Source organism: Equus przewalskii, chromosome 24, assembly GCF_037783145.1.
Source record: "Equus przewalskii isolate Varuska chromosome 24, EquPr2, whole genome shotgun sequence".
Lineage (NCBI taxonomy): Eukaryota > Metazoa > Chordata > Mammalia > Perissodactyla > Equidae > Equus > Equus przewalskii.
This window is the reverse complement of record NC_091854.1, coordinates 31,271,158-31,296,095: the sequence shown is the minus strand read 5'-3', so window position 1 is coordinate 31,296,095 and position 24,938 is coordinate 31,271,158. Positions and strand designations below refer to the sequence as shown.

At 43.5% G+C, this 24,938-nt stretch overlaps 1 protein-coding gene across 1 annotated transcript in view; it reads left to right on the top strand.

Annotated features, from left to right (window-relative positions):
* CACHD1 (cache domain containing 1) overlaps nucleotides 1–24,938 on the top strand; it is a 197,333-nt gene that overhangs the window by 35,862 nt on the left and 136,533 nt on the right. The gene's annotated exons all lie outside the window — the stretch shown is intronic.

Here is a 24,938-nt window from a genome sequence, read left to right as displayed (position 1 = left end):
TGGGGGTGGAGTAGGAATCTGACAGCCCAGAAGAGAGGGAATGCGGGAGCTCAGGTTGAATTAGGATGAGGCAGAACTCAGCCAAGACTGAGCTTCCAGGGGCTGGGAGTAAGCTTGGACCTTGAGCTCCACGGGAAATAGCAGAGAGAAAATAACTTCTGTTTGATATGTCAAAAATGTGATATTTAGAGGAAAGAGCATACCTTTAAGAGTCAGAAGACTTGAGCTCTTGCACTACAATATGCCTAGCCAAGTCATTTAAAGTCAGGGCCTTCATTTCTAAGATTGCCCACAGGAGCCTTCTTGTGTCGAGTGTAAGGCGTGACACAGATGCTGGTGAGGAGGGGCGGGGGCGAGAGCCTTGTAGAAGAAAGAGGCTGGATTTGGATTCAGCAGACTCGAGAGCAGGTGGTCTTTCTTTGACCTCAGATTAGCAAACTTCTCTCTACAGGCCTCACTTTCCTCATGTGTAAGATGAGGATGATAATGTAACACACCGGCCAGGCAAAGCATGTTCAAGTCAGGCCTGGCCTAGAACACTTGTGTCAGTGGTTGGCATTAGACACTGGCACCTCTCTGACTCCGATGTGTTCCTGCGGGTCCCGGAGTTGCTGCTTCTCTCACTGATCAATTGTGTGCTTCCTCAGACAGAGAGGTGACTTGGAGAGGGAGCCATGCTCAGTGTTCAGACCTGACACTCCCAGGTCTGACCATGGCTTACCTCCACAGATTTGTTTTTTTTTTTTAAAGTCATATGCCCAAGACAGCTTCTCCAGGCTGGCAAAGTTGCCTCCCTGGTTCTTCTTTTTATCCTTGAAAAAGGCCCAGGGCTCCCAGCCACTTGCCTTTCCGTTGGTGTCCCCTGCCATCTCCTCTCTCTCTCGGGGTCCTTCCCTCCATGATTGCCTGCTCCTCCCCCATCTTCCTGCGCAGAAGACAAGCACAAAGGAGAAAGATCTTTTTTTTTCTTTTAAGGCTTTTATTGGTAATTATAAGAGAGAGAGAGCGCAACAGGGCATCAGAGACCACTCTGAGACGTCATGAAGTTCATTCCCCTTCTCGGCTGCCTCGTTCCTAACTGTATGTGTGGATGGAAAGTGCTCTCTGCCTTTATTCCCGAGGCTCAGAGCTCATTACATCTTTGAACTGTCGTTAGCAGAGGCCTGGTAGCTCCTCCACCGGCTGCCTCTCCTGCCTGGGGTCCCCGCCCCTTGAGGCATGTGTGGGGTTTTCATTTTTTAGGGATCTGCAGCCTGGGTACTAACAAGTTCACTTGGCCTCAGCTCTGTCCAGGAGAGGCTAATTGCAAAGCAAATCCCAGGTCGTAATAAGGAATTGTTGAAAGAACACCATTTTAATCCTTTCCTTGGCATCAGCCACTTGCTATTAAAAAGGTAGGTTTGAATCCACTAAAGACGAACAGCTCTAGTCCATTTATCTTTCTTGGCTTAAAAACATGGGTAGGAAGGAAAAGGGTCTTAGGGTAAAACACTGAAGTTATTCAGTTATTTATAAGGCTTTTATTTTTCTTTGACCCTGAAATTGGCCCTCAGGGGCTTTTTAAAGTAGAGAAGTTTTGTTAAATCTCCAAGGATAGAAGAAAACCACTCTAATGTTATAAATAAATGTGAAGTTAAATCTATCAGGTGGATTTTGTGAAAACACTTTTTTCCAAAGCCTGATACGTACCCCTGTTTTAGTGTTGGTGAATTTGCATCCTGTCTCAGTTTATTAACATAGGAAAGAGTAACGTACAGCGTGGTAGAGATAATGATTCTCAAAGGCTTTGGGTGTGTTTTTGTCCAGCACAACTACTATTAAGATTTTAAGTTCAGGATTATGAAGAAATGACAGGTTTCAGAAAAATACATTTTTTAAAAGATGGCTGAGAAGCTGACAACCCAGATAGTACGTGTTCCACGTACACATGCAAAGTCATGTTTATGACAGAATAGTGAAGAGAGATCAGAACATTCACTGAAAACCCGTATTTAGGGTGACAGGTGCTCCAGTAAAGCTACTTTTTAAATAACTTCTTACTAGGAGTCAAGAGCCAGGAGCCTCGGTTGGATTCTCAGTGCTGGCACTCGATCCGTTGCATGAGCCTGAGCAGGTCAGTACCTTCTCTTGTGAAAAAGGAGTGGGGCGGTGCATTGGAATCGCTCCCACAGGCTTAAGATGAAGATTCAGTGGATCTTTGGACCTTTATTGCTGTTTTGGCTGCCCTGCTTCGTAGGCACCCTCTTTGAAGAAGGGCACGTGGTCCGTCTCCCTGCTCCAGAACAGCCAGGGTGATGGGCGTGTTACCCATGCCAGGCCGTCAGACTCCCGCCTGGGCCTTTAGACATTCAGGCAGCAATAGACGAGGGGCAGGTAATGGTTTTAATATTATGGAAAGGAGATTGCACTGCCAGGACGGCCAGGTGTCCACTGTGGCCTTCTGGAGAGGCTATTTTGGTGACTTGACCTCCTGCGGAATGTTCTCTGCTGTCTAACCTCGTTAAGTTTCTGTGTCTTGTGTTCCTAATGTCTTTTTAGCAAATTCCTTTTCTGATTAAGTTAATTACTATCTTGATATTTTCTTCTTCTGGTGGCGACCAGCCCTGCATGTTTTTTAAACTCTAGAAACCGGAAATTGGTGGAGAGATTGGCGCACTAACTGGGTCTAACCAAGATTCACGTAGATTCAGATAATGCCAGTTGCCCTTGTAAGTCTCCCTGCAAGATTGTTGTGTGATTTAAAGGAGGTATTGCATCCTGGAGATCTGTGGGATCTTGAAAGTTCAGTGCATTCATAACTTATTATTCCTGGAGGTTGTGATGAGGGAAAATCTATTGGATTAGTATGGCTGTGGGTACCCTTGGGATTTAGAATGTCAAAGAGGGCCACTGGATTTGGTACTACGGGGTCTGGTGGAGATTCCATATTAAGCCAGAGAATGCAAGACATTTTCCTTTTGCCTGTAACTGTGTGGAAGGTAAGATGCATAGATATTTGGGGACTAAGACTCCAGAACACTAAAAGCAGACAGAGTGTGACAGTGTAGTAGGTGGGGTGGAGAGAACATTGCAAGAGAAGCAGACTAATATTTACTGAGCTTCTAGAGAGCATGCGCTGTACTGCAGTGTTTTCTCATTCGATGTGACTTCTTTTATAGGTGAGGAAATGCGCAGTGAGAGCAAGTCTTAGTAACTTGCCCAGTATCGATTAGCTGTTAGATGGGACATTGAATGTTCACGTCCAGGGCTTTTCTGTTTCAAAGCCCGGGCTTTTTCCATGCTCTTCATGCTAGGATCAAGGGAAAATAAGGAAGTGGAAGAGAGAAAGACCAGAGAAAGGAAGAGAGGCTACTTAGGAGCATAACCATTAGGTTCCAGAGAGAGATTATTGAGAAATCAGGGGACAGGGAATCGTAAAGTTGCAAGATTGGAATGGACCTTAAAGGAATAAAGCTCATCACCCCCTCCAGCTGGTCACCCCTCCATCCATGTAGTGCCCCACCTTCTTCCCGCAACAGTGATGGGGAGCATCTTCTCTTCATTAGATGGTCTGCTCCATCTGTGGACAGCTTTGGCCGTTAGGAAATTTTTCTCTGTGAATCCCAGGATTTCCTTGGGCTCCAAGTTTACTTGTCTACGAGTAATAACCTCTTGGTAGCTAAAAACAATAATTAGCATTCTGAACTGATAAAGCTAGGCAGTAAAGTGGTTCTAAACTACAGCTCTAGGACCAAATTGCTTCGGTTTGAATCCTGGCTGCCCTGTTTGCTAGCGGTGGCCTTGGACAGGTCACACACCCTCTCTTCATCCTGGGTTTCTTCATCCGTAAATGGCGGCCACCTCGTAGTGTTGTTAGGAGGGTCAAGTGAGATAAAGCGTTTGGCACAGCACATGGTGAGACTTCTTGTAAGGTTACTGATTGTGGTTATTGTTTTCTGTAACTCTGTGAGGTAGGGATTGTTACTCATATTTTCCAGATCTTGGAAACTGATGGAGCTTCCTGAGAGTCACAGAAGTGGGTGGGAACCCTGAGGGTCAAGGACAAATGACTCCACTTTTGCTCTCCCAGCTCAGCACCTCCCACCGCAACCCTGCTCTGCATGGAGAGAGGCTGCTGTGGCCCAACGGGAGTCACAGAAAAGAAATATCCTGCGATGTGACAATCTAGGGCTAAGTTCAACACTTCCATACCTCAAATTGCTGTACCTTCGTCTTTTCTTCCTCCTAAAGAGGCGCTTCCTTTTGAAACTGTCATTTCAGTCATTTGTATTCTCTACTCATCAGCACATGGACGAGGTGTCACTTCAGGCATTTGTTTTGAAGAGCTAATACACAAAGTCTCTTTTGGGAGGAGAACTCTATTTTTCAGTAAGTGCATGTGGTAAACCTGACATGAGACATGGTTAATGTTTTTTTTCCCCACCAAGTATTCCCCAGACTCTCTGATGATCAGGCCACACAATGTATTTTACAAAAGATGAGATATAGTTTATGTTAGCTGAATGTTCATCTCTCGCCTGTGATCGTCCTTATACAAGTTCATGCCAAACAGGTATACATTTCCATCCTTGCTTCCATCCTTGTCTCAGATTCTGAGAGCCTGGCCCCAGAGATTGGACCTGAGTCTGCTGCGACCTGGTTCACCCTGAGTAAGACGCTTGACATCTGGCCCGAAATGGTCTATCTGCAAACTTGTAATATTCCTCACCAGGGTTGTTCTAAGGCAGGTTTTCTCAACTTTACACTAATGACGTGTGGTGGTGGTGGTGGTGTTGGGAGAGGGTTTGTCCTGTGCGTTTTGAGGTATTTAACATCTCAGGCCTGAACCCACCAGATGCCCCAGCTCTCCCCCTCCCCCACCCAGTGCTGATAACCAAAATCATCAAATGCCCTCTAGGAGGGGGCAGAATTGACCCAGTTGAGAAACACTGTTCTAAGGTGGAACCCTCCTATTTATAAAAGCCTGTTGCAGCTCAAGAGCTGTAAGATGACTACTAGATGTTTTATTAAATGTCTACTTCAAGTAAAGCGCTGTGCTTTGTGCTATGGAGAAAAGGGACAGTCACCACGTGGACGTTACCATCCCTGCTTCTGAGCAGCTGCAGTGCGGGGAGGTGATGCGAGCGTCACTTAATAGATCAGAGGCAAGGCGGTATTTGCGTTATGCCTTTTAGGGTACAGCAAGGGTAGAAATGAAGCCAGTGCTTCATTTCCAGTCTTTTGATGGTTGCCAGTCAGAAAGCAGAGATGAGTGAAGTAGGCCTTAAATGCATGTGGCAAACTGAAGATTGTATGACGCTCCTAGAGGAGACAATTGCAATACAATGGAAGCTGGTTGTTGGCAGTAGGAGTGTTGGTCTGGTGTTGCCAGATCTTCCAGTTTTTCAAAAGATGTTGAAAATCCAGATTTTTGTAAAATGTGAAATCTCTCCATTTCTAGACATTGGCTCAATTTAAAACAACAATAACATATGCTGACCCAGTTAGGTTGCCAGTTTGCAGCCTTTGTTCCAGGTAATCTTTTTAGGAAGGCCCTTCTCCCATCCCCTCTTTTAAAAAATTTTTGGAGGAAGAGTTAAACTGGTGTGTTCCTTCGTACTATATGCTATTTATTTTCACTCATGTTTTACTTTTTCCATTTGAGCCTTAGCCATCAAGATAGAGTTTAGATCTAGCTTAAATAAAATAACGTTTTTGGAAAACATGAGCATCCTTCACTTAAGAATTCTCCAGGGTCCTCAGCTAAAAGGGAAACTTGGAATGGTTGCCAGTAAATGCCTTTTGTAGCCTTGGAAATTCAAAGTGATTTATCACTTGGTGGTAATAACTGGAGGCCTCTCTATATAAGAAAGAATTAACAGTAAAGAGACCAAAAATAACAGTATAACCATATGGCTTTTTTCAAGAGGTATCCATGTGGCTATCTAGCTAGAAAGAACACTTGCCAGCTTGACTGTGAGTTTTCATTCATTCTTTGTTTTTGTTTTTTGTAGCTTTACGTAAGTCTTAAGGTTGTAAGGAAGGAATTCCTCCTCCTTTTTCTCCTAGGTTTTGAAAAACTGAACTGTGGGCTGCAGAAGGAATGTGTTCATAGGCAGCAGAGCCAGATTCGCAGTTGATCATAGGGTTGTTGGCGTTTACCTCAACAGCAAAGCTATGTGATAACCCCCGCTTACGTTCTTTCAAGTCTCCAGAGATAGTTCAGCTTTTTATGATGGTGTCCAGGTTCCTCGCGTCTGACAGTCTGGCTCAGTGCGCCATCTTGTTCTCAAGGATGAAGCATGAAATACTTCATCAAATGTCTTCAGAACGTCAAGCTATACATTAGTTCATACAATTTCTACTTGTAGAGTAAAGTAAATGGCATAATTTGGCCTGATCTATTCTTACAGAATCCTTATTTGTCTTTAGTGATTGTAATTAAATCATCTATTACGTAATTAAGTTGAGAAAGAACATGAAATTGACTAGTTCATAGGCTCTAGAGCTCATGTTCCTCCTCGGTCATGATGAAGATATTTTCCCCAGGTTCAAGTTCTCCACATCTCTTCATTGGCGTATTGGTATCTGTGTGACTTTTGTCACATTACAGTATTAGATGATTTGGGAGGAAAACACACATGACATAGAAGGGTAAAAATTAGATTAATGTGGATGGTATGAACTCTTAGGTTTTTTCTTATGAATCCTGAACTCTCATTAATACAAACTATTTAACAATTTAACAATGTCCACTTACCTTAATTGAACAGCATACTTCTAAAAAATAATTTCTTGGGGCCAGCTGGGTGATGTACTGGTTAAATTTGTGTGCTTTGCTTTGGTGGCCTGAGGTTCACAGGTCTGGATCCTGGGTGCAGACCTGCACACAACTCGTCAAGCCATGCTGTGGTGGTGTCTCAAATATAAAATAGGGGAAGACTGGCACAGATGTTAGCTCAGGGCCAGTCTTCCTCACCAAAAATAAAAATAATAATTTCTTTGCGGTATACTTTGGAAAACAGAATTGGAGAGCTGTGGAAATTACAGACTTTCAGGTTATAATAAAAGCACATAGGAAATAATACAGCCTGACCACTTTGTGTGAGAGACTGAATTTAAGTTATCCTAAGCCTCCTCAAACCAGATGAGTTGCCAGTCTCATTGGTTTGACATTTGTCTAGGACCTTTGGAATATAAGCTTATGCAGTTAAAAATGAAAAAGAGTTTCTATCTTTGCAAGTTCAAAATATCTCAAAGCGTTTTTTCCCCTTCTTAAATCATCTTGACTCTTAGTATTTGTGGTGGTATGGCTTCCTCATATGAAACATGCTATTATGCAACAGCTGTAGTGGCGCTGCCTGAATGCACGCCAGCTCTGCTCAGACGGAGCCGCAGGGACTGCTTGTCAGCTCTGTAGCTGCCTGGGAGAGAGGGTAATGTAAAATTAATGTCTGAAGAGAGGCCTGCTCTCTGACACTGTGTGGGGATGCAGGTGGTCCGAGGTGGCGTGCAGAAGTTAAACTAGCATGCTCATCTTTCTCTGTTTGTGGAAGAGTGTCTGGGGTTCATGGTACTACCGCTATGGGTTTTAGTGTAAAAAATTGGGGAGGGCATTGATTTCACCCCTTCCCTTGCCTAGCGCTTCTTCCTGGACTTAAAACATGTATAAAGCTTGAGATGTTGAGATCTTTAAGTTTTTGGAATTTAGGATGTGGGAAGAGATCGTACATAGGATTCTCACGTAGACTACAGCTATGTGAGAAAACACTTGTTTGTTCAAGTCTTTTTCTCGATGGGTTGCATGTGAACTAGACTGACGCTGAACATTTTCAGATCAATTCTAAGCTAAAGATAATGTAACGTGGGTCCTTTGGTCAGCAATGTAGTCCCAATTCTTAATAAACGTATCCTTTTCATGTTCTTCCTTTTTTTCTGGTGATTTGACACTCAGTTTTCAGTACGTCTTCATTCTCGTTTTAGCTAAACCGGTTCACTTCAGCATCGTGTGCCGTGGTGTCCAGTGCATAACCCTGTGGCATCACTTCTCATGTGACTCTAGAAGAGCTGGTTGGCTGATCTGCCTCATCTCTAGACTGGGAGCCTTACTGTGTGACAGTCCATCTTGCTGTGTTTGTAACCGCGACTTCCAGCGTTGCACCTGGTACGCAGGAGGTGCTTAATAAATGTATGTTTGTTTATGAACAAATAGAAGCTTCTGTCAGTGAGGTTGTCAACACTGGAAGGAAGGAGGGACCAAATAACCAACCAGACTTTTTTTTTTTGCACTTCTATGATGTTATCACATTTAATCCTTAAAACAGCCTGGCACAGTAGGGCAGCATTATCACTGTTTGATCAGTTATTACCCCACGTTGATCTCAGAGCTAGTTAGGAGAAGGAGTCTGGATTTGAATGTGTGTTTGCATCCCTTAATTCCTGTTCTTACTGCTGCACACTGGGGAAGATTCTCTAATATAGAAACATCTCTAGGGAAACTTTTTTCTAGAGACTTCTCTCTCTTTGAATTTACTAGAGCAGTTATTTTCATATTTCAAACCCTTCCCCCTAATAAACACTGGTGGAATTCCATGAAAAAAAAAACCACAAAAACTTGTCTAGCAGAGCTGGAAGTCGGGTTATAGCGTTGGAACTAACTGGAGTCAGAAAGACCTGGGTTTTCATTCTGGCTTCTCTACTTGCTGGCAGTGTGACCTTGGGCAAGTCATTTATGCCTCAGTTTTCTCACATGTGAATTGGGGATACACTTAGCACCTACCTCATAGGCTTGTGGGGATTGCATGAGATAATGCAGGAAAAGCACTTGCCACACGTCTGAGACAGTGATTTCTCAATGGTTGCTCCCTGCTGCTATTATTAGCTCATAGGTACGTTTAATCATGAGCACGTTTTTGAGTGCGTACTATCTGCTAGGCACTCTTGGGTCTTACTAATTCATCAGTTATCCAAACAAACAAAAACCCCCTTCTGCGTGGAGTTTACATTCCAGCAGGGGAGAGCTAGATGATAGACATAATAGATATTGAGAAGTAAATTTATATTGTGTGTTGGAGGGTGGCTAGTGCTGTTAAATAAAAAAGTAAAGGGGGGAGGGTAAGGAGGGTCAAGAGAGTTTGCAGGGGCCTGGGGTGGCCTTTGAGGCTGCCGTTACGTAGAGTATTCACTGCGGGCCTCATTGAGAAGGGGTTCTTGAGCAGAGACTTGAAGGAGGTCAGGGAGTATGCCATGTGGATCCCTGGGAAGATCCTGGTAGAGGGCTTCAGGTGGGCGTGAACAGCAAAGGGGCCAGGGTGGCACAAGGACAGGAGGGGGGTCACAAGGGCCTTAGGGGCCATCGTGAGAGTACTGGGGAGCCCTCGTGGGGTCTTGGGCGGAGGAGTGGCATGCTCCCTCCTCAGCACTGCGCTGCTGCTCCCCAGGAGGGACCTGGGCCGTAGCCCTTTTCTCCTCTTTCTCCTATTAGCGCAACCTTTTACACGTTCACTGTGTGGGGAGGAAAGTGTGTTCCACCACTCCAGGGTGGCTGCCCTGCCTACTGTGCGTCATTGATTGAACTTGGCAGTCCTGTGGCTGTAATGGTTGTATTCCTTGGGAAACAAAGGAAATGATTAGATTTAAGAGGGAAGGAAAGTAGAACCCTGTGGTAGCACAGCTTGGGATCCTCTTTGAACTTGACTTGATGTCTTCCAGTCTTCCCGAACTGAGCCATGAAACCTTTGTCGAGGATCCTGGGAGGTGCTGGTTGGTTTGGTGTATTTTACATGTTTGTATCTCCTTACAGTGAGGAGGGTCCATTATGAGCTAGGAGGAAGAGCTTAAGTGTAGTGATGTGTCATCTCACAACCTACGCTTAATTTCCTTCCTCCAAGATAGCAGCAGCAGACATACTCTCAGCACACACAGAGATAGATGGAAAACGTTGCTGTGCTGTGTCTCCAGTGAGAATCAGTGACCCCTAAACCCGCTTTCAACATCCACGATAGTCTTCCATTGTTTCATTTGTGTCTGTTACTCTCAAACAAGTTATTATGTAATCTGTTTTTTGAATGCATTCTTGGGAGTATGGTGATATTAGGGAATGGTAGATGGGGTGGGAGCAGGTCATGATGCAGAATTTAATACAGGATCACGTGAGACTGGAGTTGGGTGACCCAGGTTCCATGCCCAGCCTTGTCAGTGTAGCTGTGTGACAGACACATCTCTGAGCTTGAGTTTCCTCATCTCTAACATAAGTTGTCACATGTACCTTTTCTGCCTCAAGGGATAGGAACAAAATAAGGTAGACAGATGTCACTAAGTTACTAGTATTGTGACCCCCAAGTGTTGGGAACCACTTTTCTGGCGAAGTTATTGTTTGGGAATGAAAAGAGAGTGGATGGTTCGTGTTTAATCATTTCTAGGGAATGTCAACATGTCAAGCCTGGGTATTTTTCCACCACCTCGCTCCCTGGGAGTTGAAGCTCTGGCTTCCTTTCAGGTTATTTACAACCTCTTGTGTTCTAGAACCCCAGCAGTAGGGGCCTTGACTGGACCACCAGCCTGAGCCTTCCAGTCCACCCCTAACAAGATTTATTCTCTGTCTCGTGAGCCTACAAATATCTTTTTGCCCCTCACAGTGGCCCATTTTTTCCCCAGGATGTTAATTATTTGAGGTAAATTTGGAGATAGACATCACTTAATTGAATTAAAGCCTTACAGTTGAGGGGTTCCTCATTAGCAGAACGTTTTCTTTTAGTCTCATTAACCCCTTGTTAACCATCTGGTAACAGACAATGAAAGAATTTGCTCAAAAGTCTCAAAGAGACACTAATAGCTTCTTAGGCCTGATTGATAAAGTTTTGTCTTCAGCAATGGAAATGTGGGAAAATTCCAGATGCTAACGAATCTAGGGCCAGCAGGTTGAGGCAGTGGAACCTTCTGTTTGAGGCGCAGCCAGGAATTGCGACAGGAGGGAGTCACATGAGATACCCTCAGGAGGTCTGACTTCAGACATGGAAACAAAAGTGTGGAACGCCTCAGAAAACTTGTTCCTCTGCCCCAGGCCTCAGCTTCCTTCTCTCTCACCTGAAAGGACTGACTAACTCAGGAATAGGGAGTTCATTATTTTATCCTAATACTTTAAAAATACCTACCAAACTATTTGTTAAGTTTGAATTAACTTGTTTTTTTCTTCCAGCAAAAAGTTATCAGTGACTGCCCAGTAACTGTCGCTCACATCCTCTGAGCATCTCAAGTTAGCCAGAGTTATAAGGCTAAGTGGGTATAATTCCAGAGCAAACCAAAAAACTTGATGTTTTACTTAGTCTTATGACTAGCAAGTTTTGACCTTTTTTTTTTTTTGGTATTGCAGCAGCTCAGTCATTGCCATCTGTTGTAAACTGACCCAAACCTGCTTGGTTATGCACAACTCCTAGGGGTTTTTTTGGGGTGGATTTTGATAGCAGCCAAATGATTTGAGGTGAGTGAGGTTTAGCTACCATCCCACAGCCTTGCACCTGGTTATAACTAAAGCGAGTCGATGCTGCTGTACAGATGGATGTTGATTAATAGCCGTGCGTCAGCCCGCGGGCACACAGCAATTCCTGCAAAATCGTTCTGTGTGCCTGATACAGTCTCAGCTCTCTTCTTCCAGTTTCTGGTCACTGCCTTGCAGGAAAACTGCACTCCTGGATTTGACAACATTCCAGAGGAGCCTTCTGTTGTCCTTAATAATCGGCATCAAGCGACTGGCAGCCTCCCAACCGCGACTGGACTCGGGCCCCGTAGGAAACAAGCTTATCAAGGCCGCTCTCCTGTTCGCACAAGAGTAGGGGTGGCTCTCAAATATTTTGGCCAATTCTTATAACTTGAATATATCTTTTATTTCACCAGTGAGAGCCTATCTCTCATATTTGTAATACCTATTCATAAGCCACTCATGTCACACACATGCCCACGCACACGCATGCACACGCACACACACATGCACACACACCATCTGACATTCACTTTGCTCATTGGCAAAGGGTCTGGTGTTGATGAACGCGGACAATGGGAATGTCTGCGGTGCCTCCTTTTGGAGTATGTTTGGGCTTCACGCTTAGAGCAGGAGCTGCTGCCTGCCCTGCAGAGGCCCTTCCTGAATGTAACACCAACTGCATCCGAGTCGTAGTTTAACCTAAGTCACTCGCACACGCTATCACATGACCTGTCCTGCATTATTGCTCAGTTTGTTAGGCATCCTAACACTGCCTTTGGAACCCCATCGTGGAAACCCCCTGTTACTGATGGCACTCTGTAGGGGCTAGACTTTGAAAGGATTTGCAGGATTCCTTTGTTCAGAAAGCTTCGTAGCTTCACTTCTGCATATTCAGAGCCATCTCTTGGCACTGGGTGGAGAATCGGATTAGTTAGGTTGATTGTGCACTCACCTTATTGGGCCCTCACCTACCACGTGTCCAGTTCTGTATGTCCATTGTGTCTCCCTATCCTTTCACCTAACAGGTGAAGTCCAGACTCAGCTCCGTCTCCTAGACAGAAAACGGAGGCCAAGAAAGAGATGCAGTGGCCCCTTACCCAAACATGGGTCCTTTCTGCAGGTGGGGCTGTCCCTTAGCTTTCGCATCCGTTTCTTACTGCTGCGTGACGAATTACTGCCAACTTTGTGGCTTAAAACAATGCCAACTTATTATATTGCAGCTTCTTTGGGACAGAACTGCAGGCATGGCATGGCTGGATTCTCCACGTCGAGTCTCCCTGAACTGGAATCAAGGTGTTAGCTGGGGTTGTCGCTGTCTCGTGGGTTTGAGGGTCATCTTCCAAGATCACTGGTTGTAGGCAGGATCAGTTTCCTTGTGGTTGTAGGACCAAGGTCCCTGTTTCCTTCTGGCTGTCAGCTGGGTACTGCTCCCAGTTCCTGCAGGGTGCTCCGTACCTCGCCATGTGGCTTCCATGGGCAGTGCACTGCATGGGGTGTGTTTCCTCCAAGACAGGCGGAGCATGTGTCTCAGAGTGTGATTCCCCTCTGGCACTAGCCAGAGGAAAACTTTCTGCTTTTCAAGGGCTCTTGAGGTTAGGTTAGGCCCAGTGGCTAATCTCCCTTTCTGAGAGTCAGCTGTATCATATAACATAACCTGATAACAGGAGTAAAACCTCAGTCCCAGAGATTATACTTGGCATGTACAAACAGGGCCGGGAATCTTCGGGCCGTCTTAGAATTCTGCCTATCAAACCCTGCTCAGAAATTTTGATCTGGAAAGGAAGAAAAGAGGGAAAGGGCTAGAGCTCTCTGCAGGGTTAGTGCTGTGGTGGGAGTCCTGATCATGAGGCATGGGAGGGGCCAACCTGAGGTTGCAGGTGGTTAGATAGGGGACCCAAAGGTAGAAATTCTTTGTGCTTCGCCATTTTGCCTAGAGCTGACCCTAAAAACTACCATACAGAACAGACCTTGGAATATGATCCAGGCAAGAACCAAATGCAAATTAGTTAGGGAGAAGGCTTGATTTCCTAGCCACACGAGATAGGTTTTGTTTTGTTTGTCAAGTTAATACTGTGAGTAGCAGGGTTCCAGCCTGGGTATGACCAGGGCTCTAAGAGCACTGAACTTTTGTATTTCTGGTGCTTACACTGTGCCTATGACACAGTCCTTCACAGTAACTATTGCTGAATTGAGGACTGTTGGAGAACATATGACCTCTTCTCCCTTATTCATTGTGTGTTCCGCCTTAGAAACCTACTATCTTTTATTCCCCTACTACCTTTTTGTTGTTTTTTTTTTGAGGAACATTAGCCCTGAGCTAATATATGCCACCAATCCTCCCCTTTTGCTGAGGAAGACTGGCCCTGAGCTAACGTCTGTGCCCATCTTCCTCTACTTTATATGTGGGACGCCTGCCTCAGCATGGCTTGATAAGTGGTATGTAGGTCTGCACCCGGGATCTGAAGCCATGAACCCCGGGGTCGCTAAAGTGGAGCGCATGAACTTAACTGCTGTGCCACTGGGCCAGCCCCAACTTACTACTGTTTTTTCAGAACCTCTTCAAATGATAGTGTCTTTCAGTTATATAGCACCTGACAATTCGCGAAGTGCTTTTACAGAAACCGCTTTTTCAGATTTCATCTTTAATTGAGATACAAGATACAGTGAAGTGCACAAATCTTAAACGTACAGCTTAATGAAATTTTACGTACGTATATCCTTGTGTAACCCACCTCTCTAGGTCAAGATAAAGGGCATTTCCCGCCCCCCTGATGGCTCCCCTCTGCTCCCTCCTGGGGGGACCGCTGTTCACGGAAGGAGAAGGAGACAGAGAGGAAGGAGACCTTGTCACTTAGAACCCGAGCAGCCGTGAGAACCCAGACTTCTAATTCCTAACTGTGTGCTCTTGCTTCCAGAAGCTACTGTACACTTGGAGTGGAGACCTTCCTAGTAGATCATTTTGTAAAGGCAGCACCAGGTACAAGAATGCCTTCTTGTGCAAGACTCTGAAGCACCATTGTTGATTTTATATCCCAAGGCATTTTTGTTCCCAAATCAAGCACACTGAATGCTCACTGAGAACCATCAGGTGTGTCACTTTTAGCGGAGATTTTGGTCCAAGCGTGTAAAGCATAGGCGCTGTCCCCTGCAGCATCTTGGTTGTATCTGATGGTACAGTACGTAGAAAGAACGAAGTGCTTTGTGCTGCAGACCCTTCTTTCTGTCACAGGTAGTAAATGAGAAGTTTTGATGTTGCCCTTGCTGTCTCCTTAGAGCTCGTGAAAAGCACGGTGTCTCCAGGAGCCGCCTGCGCCTCCCTGTCCTTCTGCTGAGGGGAGTGATGTGCCCCTGGCCGAGGCCGGGAAGGACTAGTTAAAACACCCGGATTCAGGCCTGAGAGCCAGTAGTGCAGGATCTTCTTCTTCTTTTTCAAGTATATCTATGGATTTTATTTGTTTGTTTAAACAGTTTCATTGAGACAGAATTTGTATACTGTATAATTCACCTATTTAAAGTGTCTAATTCCATGATTTTTAGTATATTCACACATGTTGGCAACCATCATCACAGTCAAGTTTAGAACTTTTCCATCAGCACAAAAAGCGGTACAGTCACCTTCCTGTCCTCCCCAACACCGCCTCCTGGCCCCCCCTGCTCCAGCAGTAAGCAACCAGTAATCTACTTTCTGTTGCTGTAGATTTCCCTCTTCTGAACCCTTCACGTGAATAGAATCATATGTGATCTTTTGTGACTGGATTCTTTCACTTAGGCTAATATTTTCAAGATTTATCCATGTCGTGGCATGACCAGTACCTGATTCCTTTTGTGACTGAATAATGTGCCATTGTCTGGCTGTACTGCATTTTGTTTATCCATTCTTCAGTTGATGGGCATTCGAGTTCTTTCCACCTTATGGCTGCCGTGAGTAATGCTGCTATGAGGATTTGTGTGCAAGTTTCGTGTAGACGTGTTTTCATTTCTCTTGGATATGTACTTAGGAGGTGAATGGCTGGGTCACACGGTAACTCTGTCTAATCGTTTGAGGAACTACCAGGCTGTTTGCCACAGTGGCTGCATCATCTTCTCTTCTGGCCAGCGGTGTATGAAGGTTCTGATTTCCCCATATCCTCACCAGCGCTTGTTATCTGACTCTCTGTGTCTGGCCATCCTAGGAGATAGGAAGTGGTATCTCATTGTGGCTTTTGATTTGCGTTTTCCTGTTGACTAATTATTTTAAACATCTTTTCATATGCTTATTGGCCATTTGTATATCTTCCCTGGAGAACTGTCTGTTCGGGTCCTTTGCCTATTTTAAAGTTATTTCTCTTACTGAGTTTCAGGAATCCTGTATATATTCTAGATACAAGTCCCTTATCACATAATATGATGTGAAAGCATTGCCTCCCATTCTGTGGCTGTCTTTTCACTTTCTTGACGGTGTCCTTTGAAACACAAAAGTTTTCAATTTTGATGAAGTCCGGTATATCTATTTTTTTCTTTGGTTGCTCATGTTTTTAGTGTCATATCTAGAATCTTTTGCTAAATCCAAGGTCATGAAGATTTGCCTCTGTGTTTTCTTCTAAAAGTTTTATAATTTTAGCTCTTACTTTTAGGTTTTGATCTGTTTTTTTAGTTAATTTTTACATAGGATATGAGATAAGGGTCTAACTTCGTACTTTTGCATGTGACTATCCCAGCACCATTTCTTAAAAAGACTCTCTTTCACCCCTGAAGAGTTTTGGCGTCCTGTTCTAAAATCGCTTGGCCACAGCTGTAACGATTGGTGCAGGTTCTCAAAGGTTCTGTTATGTAAGCTGTTATCATTAGGGGAAGGTGGGTGACCGGTACCTAGAAATCATGGTACTATATTTGCAACTTGTTAAGTCTGAAATATTTTCAAAAGAAAACATTTATCAAAATGTTCTTGGGGCATAGGCAAAATTCAGGGGATTTGGGCTCATTTAATAATTTGCTCCTAATCATAACAAAACCAGTGAGGAAACTGGCTTCGTGTATTCTGGTGTGGCCTCCTTTCCAAGTGAGAGAACATTCCATCTTGTCTGCAAGAGAAAGAGAAGACCCTTGGTGAAGATTGGAAAGATTTGAGTCCAAGGAACTAGACCCTGCTGTGCCCTAAGTGCTGGCACAGTTTTAAAACAAAATCCTCAATTACTGTAATGTGCTGCTGCTCACGGCTGCTCCCATGCCTCCCAGTGGAGCACCGGGAAAGTAAAGCAGCTGAATTTGAACCTGACTGGCTATTTGATGGTATTCAGGAATTACTGTTAGTGACATAATGGTTTTGTGATTTTTTTTTTTTTTAACGATGAGTCTTTATCTTTTAGAGTTTTATACAGACTCGTTGTGGATGACATGGTAGGGCGTCTTTAATCTGCCTCAGAAATACTTTCCGTTGGGGCTGGCCCCGTGGCTGAGTGGTTAAGTTCACGCGCTCCGCTGCAGGCGGCCCAGTGTTTCGTTGGTTCGAGTCCTGGGCACGGACATGGCACTGCTCATCAAACCACGCTGAGGCAGCGTCCCACATGCCACAACTAAAAGGACCCACAACGAAGAATATACAACTATGTACCGGGGGGCTTTGGGGAGAAAAAAGAAAAAAATAAAATAAAAAAAAAAAAAAAAAAAAGAAATACTTTCCGTTGAGGAAGGTGGGCATGTGGGTGAACAAGATTGTGACTTGGTGACGCTTGAAGCTGGGTAATAGTTGTGTGGAGGTTTGTTATACTGTTTTGTCATCTTACGTAGGTTTTCCTATAATGAAAAAAATAGTTTTGAGTGAGTTGGTTCATTTTCAGTGCAGTGAAGGGGGAGTTTGTGAGGCCTTGCCATGTGGGGCTGCATTAACTTTACATAAAAGGGGATCTTCTGAGTTTGGAGGCCCTGCGGACTGGTACGGAGGAGCCCTTAGGCAGAGGCCTACCTGAGTTTCCAGACTCTGGACCATCGGAGGTCTGCTAGAGCCCTCGTGGAATTCATCTGTTGCTGGCAGGGCCTTTTTTCCTCTGTATGTTACAGACGCAAGTCCGCCACGCACTTTGTTTCAAAGTTATGCGAGTTTATTTATCTGAAGCTTTTTAAACCCATGATTCTGTAAACCTTTGCACTTTTTAGAGTGGAAATTTATATATAAAATGTACGTTTATATGTGTATGTAGATTCGATAACTAGAAAAAGTCAGAAACAGTCTGTAGAAAGTGTGCTCACTCGGGGGTTGAACTGTATTCTTTTCCCATCGTTGATCCACTGTTTGTAGAAGAGACTTTCACGCGCTGTATTCTGTCTTGCTCTCTCTTTCTAATGGCTGGGAACCTCAGAAAATGGAGGATATGAGTCTTTATTTATCCAAGAACAAGATTCTTGCATAGAATGGTTACAGCTCTGTATTCAGATGACTAAACCTTGGAGAACAATGTTGAACTGAAAAATCTGGGCAAAAAGGGACACCATCTGGAAATTATTCTATGCTTTATTCTTCGTTTCACTGGTATAATGAAACATGAGCATTCCAACTTCTCATAATTGTTAAACTTTGTGAGGTAAATGGCGCCAGGCTTTGAAAAGCCTTGTAAGGGTTTTGCTGACTTTTTTGTTTTTGTTATTACATACTTTCAATGAAACTATCTGTGCTGTTTTAGCTGAAAGGAGGAGCAGCTTTGAGCAGCTCTACTTTTCTGTTCTGATACTTGTATATCATTATTCAAAACGAGTATGTGCTGTGTGAGAAATTTGTATCTAGGAAGATTTTCGCCTTTTCCCAGAAGTGAGCCCATTGTAGTATCTTGTCATTTGGCTCCATGTCTGCTTTTATGCAACATGGTTCAAGACCACATAGCACCATATATTGAGTTTTTAACCCTTGACTGCATGACATTCTTGCCCAAATTATTGGCCTGTTTCCTAGCTCATGGGAGGGGGTGAGGAATAATATATTAGTTAGCATCTAACTGTATAAAAAACATTTTTTGTTTTGTTTTGCCGAGGAAGATTCGCCCTGAGCTAACATCTGCTGCCAATCTTCCTCTTTTTGTATGTGAGCTGCCGTCACAGCATGGCCACTGACAGATGAGTGGTGTAGGTCTGCACCCGGGAACTGAACCTGGGCCGCCAAAGCAGAGCACACTGAACTAAACTACTAGGCCACTGGTGCTGGCCCAAAAAACATTTTTAAATACGCTGTATTTGCCTACCTACATTACTGACCTTGTGGGAGTAATGACAGCTAGCAGTTCATTACCAAAATCCAAAGAGGAGTTCTAGAAAACGACGGTTCCAGAGATGACTTTCTGTGTTGTAAGAACAATGGAATGGCAGAATTAGGGAGAAAATTATCCTTGAAATACTTTTAATCATGTTTTTAAATTACAAAAGTAACATGTTCAATACAGGAAAAGCCCTGGAAACAAAGACACTGATGGTGTTGGTGCTGATGGTAATGGTGCTGATTATAGCTTTGTTTATTGTGCTTATTATATTCCTGGTACTTACTGCTTCCCATGTATTGTTTTGTTTTGTTTTAGCTGAGGAAGATTCACCCCGAGCTTACATCTCTGCCAGTCTTCCTCTGTTTTTCTGTCTGTGGGTCACTGCCACAGTACAGCTACCAACGAGTGGTGTAGGTCTGTGGCTGGGAACCGAACCTGGGCTGCCAAAGTGGAGCACCCTGAACTTAACCACTAAGCCACAGGGCTGGCCCCTGTTTTTGTTTTTTCAGTACAGCAATCCCTTGGGCACGAGAGACTTATTATTTCTATTTTTCAGATGAGAAAACTGAGCAAGAATGGCTAAGTAATTAGCCCAAGTTTGCATTGCTAGCGAATGGAGAGCCAGGATTTGAACTGTATGTCACTGAAGGGCTTTAAGTCCTTCTCCGAATGTCTGTACCAGGACATCGTTCCCAGTACATCTGTAATACCACCTCCAGCCGACAGTCTCGGAATGTGTCCTCGCTCATTTCTCTTTGCCAGTAAATATAATCATGTTTTAAATCATAACATTATTTTGTATTCTGCTTTATAATTTTTCTGAAACTCCTGTAAATCTAGTCAAGAAAAGTTTGATATTAAGTCTCTTGTCAAGAATGGCATTGAGAAATTAATATTCATGATCAGAGAATGAGAAATAAAAATATGATCCTCCGTGGGTTTAGAATGACAGAGATAGTGAAGAATCTCTCAACGGTTCATATGTAGTCAAAGAATGTCAACTCTTAGATATTTACCCCAAATTGGAAACCTAATAACCTATCCAGACATTCTTTTCCTCCCCTTTAAGATGAGTGGGTCAAATTAGATGCTCTGAAAAATCTTGTCCAGTTTGGCCATGCTGGTTCTCAATGCAGCTACTTAATTTCTTATCCTGGCCGCTTTTCTTGCATACTGTATTACTGCCAACCAAATACAGTAGCCTGAAGTGCTAAATCTTTAGCGTTATTGTTGTTCTTTGGTTTCAGATGTAGGTCAGACATTAAGGGGGCTGGCTGGCATTTCAGTCTTTTCCTAAATATAAAGGTCATCCCCACCTAATTGATCCCACATGTGCATGTGCTTTAACTGGTTACATCCCTCTCTGGACGCTCTGGGTTTTCATTAGGTGACGGCAACCCCGCATTCCGCAGCCTGCCCATGAGGCTACAGGGAGAGACCGTATGCAGAAGGGAAGTGGAGGAAGGAGAAGCCCCCCCTAAGGAGACCACTGGCCATTGCTAAGTGTATTGCTCTCCCTCCCAGAAAGCTGTAGGTGAGGGTGAAGACACTGCCGACTCGACTTTGATGTAGTTATGAAAATATTAGGAATGTAAACAACAATGTTTTTGTTTTTGTTCTGGGAGTGTACTTACTTTTAAAATTATTATTGCTTTTAAATGGACACATGATCTAGGAACTGGAAAGAATTGAATCTGCATTAGTGCTACTCTTAGGGCCAAATAAAAATCCGCCCCAGCATTGCTTCATGGCTTTATGGACTCTGTGACTCCTTGGGACTTAGGGTCAGAAGTTTGAGCTCAACTCACTTTGGGCAAGCCGCAACCCCTGAGAACCCACGCGTGCTGGTTGGTGAAACGAGCCTGATTGCAATGATATCCACCCCTCACAGTGTGAACCATTGCTTGTTTTTGTTTGTAAGACTCTCCACGTGGTAGGGGTTCCTGAACGATGCTGAAGGTGGCTATGCGGTTCTAAGGTACAGGCGGTTTCTCCTCAGCTGCCTGCTTCTCCTTCATTCATCTTGCCGTGGTGAAAAACTGTAAGAAATGAGTCATGTCTGCCCACGTCTATGGGGACCGTGAAGAACTCAAGTGACTTTTTTTTTTTTTTAAGGAGTTTGAGAAAGAGACAAACAAAACTAGTTAATAACAATAACAATGTTATTCCCAGAAGAAAAGAAAGTTCCAGCATGCTATGACTTGTTTTGGAATTTGAAAAGTCCTGAGAGGGCCGTCTGCTCTGTCACAGGGTTTCTTTTAGACTCTCAAGTTTAAAGAGACTGGGGGTGGGAGCGAGGGCATTGGGGAAAGAAGCAATTACGTTAAAGTTTCAAAATTGATGAAGTGGAGCAATTTCGCATTCCCGCTAATGCAGAAAGCTCTCCAGGCTTATTTATTTTTTCCATGTACATCAGAAACCCATTCTTTTTCCTATGGGTGCCCGGAGCCCTGCTATCTGAGCGCCCCATCTCCTACGGAGACTGTTTCTTCCACTCCCCTCCTTCCCCCACAACCTTGGGTTTGGGTTCCCGTCGTTGGGTGGGAGAATATTGGCCTCCACTTAATACCACCATTCTTTCACAGAACCTCCAGGCAAAGGACAGCCACACGTGTGATTCAGCCAGAGGTCCGGAGTGGATTAATGCACGGAATTTTCCAGGCGCTTTAAACCTTTCATGTGCAGCAAACAGTCTGGAGTCCGTAGATCTGCCTGATGTTTCTTGTTGGGCCGGGGGAAGGAGAGGAGGGGCACTTAGAGATGGCTTTGTTTTTTAGGGATATCTTTGGCAAAATTGGTCAGAAAAATCACGTGGTTCTTATTAAATGGCATAAAATGGTGGGTTGCAGGCAAGTGGAGCTGGGTGGGGACAGGACAAGGGCGGCACTCCTTGATTCGAGCCGGGTGTAGACGGCTGCCCCGTCCACCTCTCCATCTCTACAGAAGCCGTTGCCCGTCGAGGACACTCGCACTGGAATCCTTGAGTGCAGCCGTGCGACATCCAGTCGCACTCCTTGCTGGCATCTCTGAAGAGCGCTGTTGACTTTTTGTTACCGAAGCACCGGGAAGCCACTAATTCTTCTTGGTTTGAGCCATTGTGGCGAATGTGTAGTCCCTCCTCCTGACTTAAGGCGAGGGTAGGCCTTTCTTTGGGAAGTCTCTGGATCACGTGTTGTGTGTTGCAGCAGTAGGAACACACTTTCACACAGTGCTGTTTGTGAAGGCATTTTGTGCCATGGCGTTTGCTGAGTTTCTAAGGGCTCCTGGAGGAACTGAATTTTGGCCTGATGTGGTCCAGTCTCATGGATTCTCTGGGTCTTAGAGATTTCTAGTCTTGCTTTTTTTAAGTACCTTCTTCTGTGCTTCTTATCATCATGGTTTAAAACCAATTTCCTTTCTCTCTGTTCAAAAGTAAAGCAGATTTTACTGTCATTTATAATACTGGAATGAGTATACAGACCTATAAAAAGACTATATTTCCATTTTTGTAGCAGGAGTCAGCAAATACTGATTACCAGATGGCCTGTGACCTTACAATACTAACTCCTTACAAAAATCAAAATGGGTCTCCTAAGTCCCTTCTTAATTAGGGTCCAATCGTGAGCCGGGTTTCCCAGTTGTCATTTTGTATCTCTAATTGGCCCAGTCCTGTGGAATCTCGCCGTCTCTGCTCCTGCTGACTTATCACATCCATTCTGTATGTTAATGCATGTTGCATGATGTGGAATGAATTCTGGAAGGAGAGAGTGAGTTTCTGGAAGATTATCTCCATTTATAATGTGGGCCACCTGACTTTAGAATTCTACCACACTCGGTATTTAAAATCAAATCTCTTACGAGGTCTAATTAGGCAGATAGATATTATTATCTCAGTGTCCTAATGTGAGGTAAGTTTGAAGACCTTGTTTTTCCTTCCTGTTTCTGAAAGGAGGTCCAGCTAATTTACTGCAAATGAAATAGAAAGTATTTTGGAGGAATAGGTTGACATTTAGCATTCTGGTTTGAAATCCCTCTGACTGTTAAATATTTAATGTGCTGCAAAGCATCCTTAAAAATTAAATATGAATGAGTTTTAGAAAACCTAGCAGTGGTATAAAAAATTGAGATTCCCCCCCACCACCCCATTTCAAGTGTGTCTGCCTAGGGAATCTTAATTATTTTTAATGAAGATGACATTATATATTTGATCAGCGTGGGACATCCTAAATAATGAAGTTAAGATAAATAGGATCCTTCTGAATACTATCACAGCAGAGATTGACTTTGAATAAATTATTAGTTTTGCCTCTGGGGGTTAGTCACTCTGCCCCCTTTTTGTGTTTTGTTTAAATTTGAGGGTAAAGCCAAATGACCAGGGAAAATTCCTTTGTTGGAAAAAATGTTTCCTAGGGTAAGAGCTTTGCTGAAACCAGTGCTTTGCTTCTGTAGACGCCTGGGATTTAGAGTACTGTAAACATTTTTGTGGGATCTCTGAAAAGAGGCATTATCGTTATTACTATTATTTTTCAAGAATAACTTTGTTGACATTGGTATTTGTAACCAAATAATTTTTCTTCTCTTTTTAGAAAATATCCTAATAATTGATGGTATTCCCCTAATTTAATGGTGCGGGAATGAAATAGAAGACTCTTGGATTTATTTTACAATGCTGACATCTGACATTTAAGAAAAAATTATATTTCCTTACCATACTTTCCTACTTTTCATTGGGTTCTATTCCATTCTAGCTGCATGCTGTCCCAAGTATCAGTTATGAACTGGGCAAAAGGGGTTTGAATTCATGAGTCTATAGTCTTGGTGCTTGCTTTTATAAAAGAGTAAAAGTTACATATGTTTCCCAACAATATTTTTAATTAAATTGAATGAATTTTTCTTGAGAAACCTCTTTTCTAAAAGAAATAGCTTTCTGCCTGTACCCTATCTGTTTGAAAGGAATGGAGTGACCTTCAAGAACTATGCTCTTAATTTTTCTTGCCTTTGCTGTGATCGTAGAGAATATTGTTTCTCTCTCCTGTCTTTCATTTTGACACGGTAACTAACACCCTAAAAATGGAACCTATCATTGCCAGTCCTGCGATTGCCCAGCTTTCAAACTTTTTTGGCATTTTTGATGCATCTCTCAGTACCCTACAACCAGTCAGCAACTGAGAGCTCAAAAATTCCCCTGGCATCCATTTTCCTTCTTTCACTTCTAGAAACATCACCTTATTCTAGCCCTCTATCCATCCTTCCACCTCTCTCTGTCTTTGGTTTGTTACAATAGCAAGAATGAAAATTATCATTTATTGAATCCTTACCTGTGTGCTGGCTACTGTGTTAGTGAGATAAATGAATTATCTTGTTAATGCTAACGGTCCTATGAAGTAGGAAATTAGGGATGGGGGCCAGGATGGGGGGGGCACCTAGGGGTTAGGTAATGTGCTCTGGGCTACTCAGCTAGTAATTGGCAGAGCTGGGATTTGAATCAACAAGAGTCTGACTCTATTCCATGTTCAACACTGTATTATGTTTTAATTTGCTAATAATGGGTCTGTCTTCTATCTATTGCTGCCAAATTATTCTCCTGCAGGTCTAGATTAGATTTATGACATTGTAAGATGACTATAACATTACTTTAGAGGCTCCTTATTACTTCCAAGTCTTCACAGCCCTGTTTCTAGGTCCTCCATGATTTTCCCCAAATCCACTCTTTCATTCTTATTGTTTATGATTGATAAGGATTGACTGACTAGAATAAAAACAAAAAGAAAAAAGATGCCTTTGAGAATAACATTGATAGCGTTCTATACTTAGGATCATTTGCTGTCTCCTGAAGTGGCACAGTGCCTGGCAATAAGACTCGGGTGTCCTTTGTGGTCAGGATCTGATAGCAGAGAACTCTTCCTTTCAGACTTAAAATTATGTTCAGCATTTTGCCCTGTCGCTTAATTGGAAGAACACTAAGTGCTTCCGTGCTTACTCCTGGCGCCTGAAAAATTTAGTGTTCCCTGGGGCTATGGGACGGTTCCTGATCTTGCCTCCGCAATGAGTCTCAAGATTCCTTCCTGGAGGTTTAAGACTAACGAGAAACTTTAAATGATAGGTGAAGACTCAACTTTAAGAACTGACAACTTGAGATGAAAATCAAAGCCGTTGACAAGATCTTAGAAATCCCTGGGTATATCTGTGGAAAAAAAAGTTAGAGAAAATCCCAGTTTAAAAATAGTGACAATATAAAGTGGGACGCACTTTTGGTCTGTTTACCTGGTCAAGGTAAA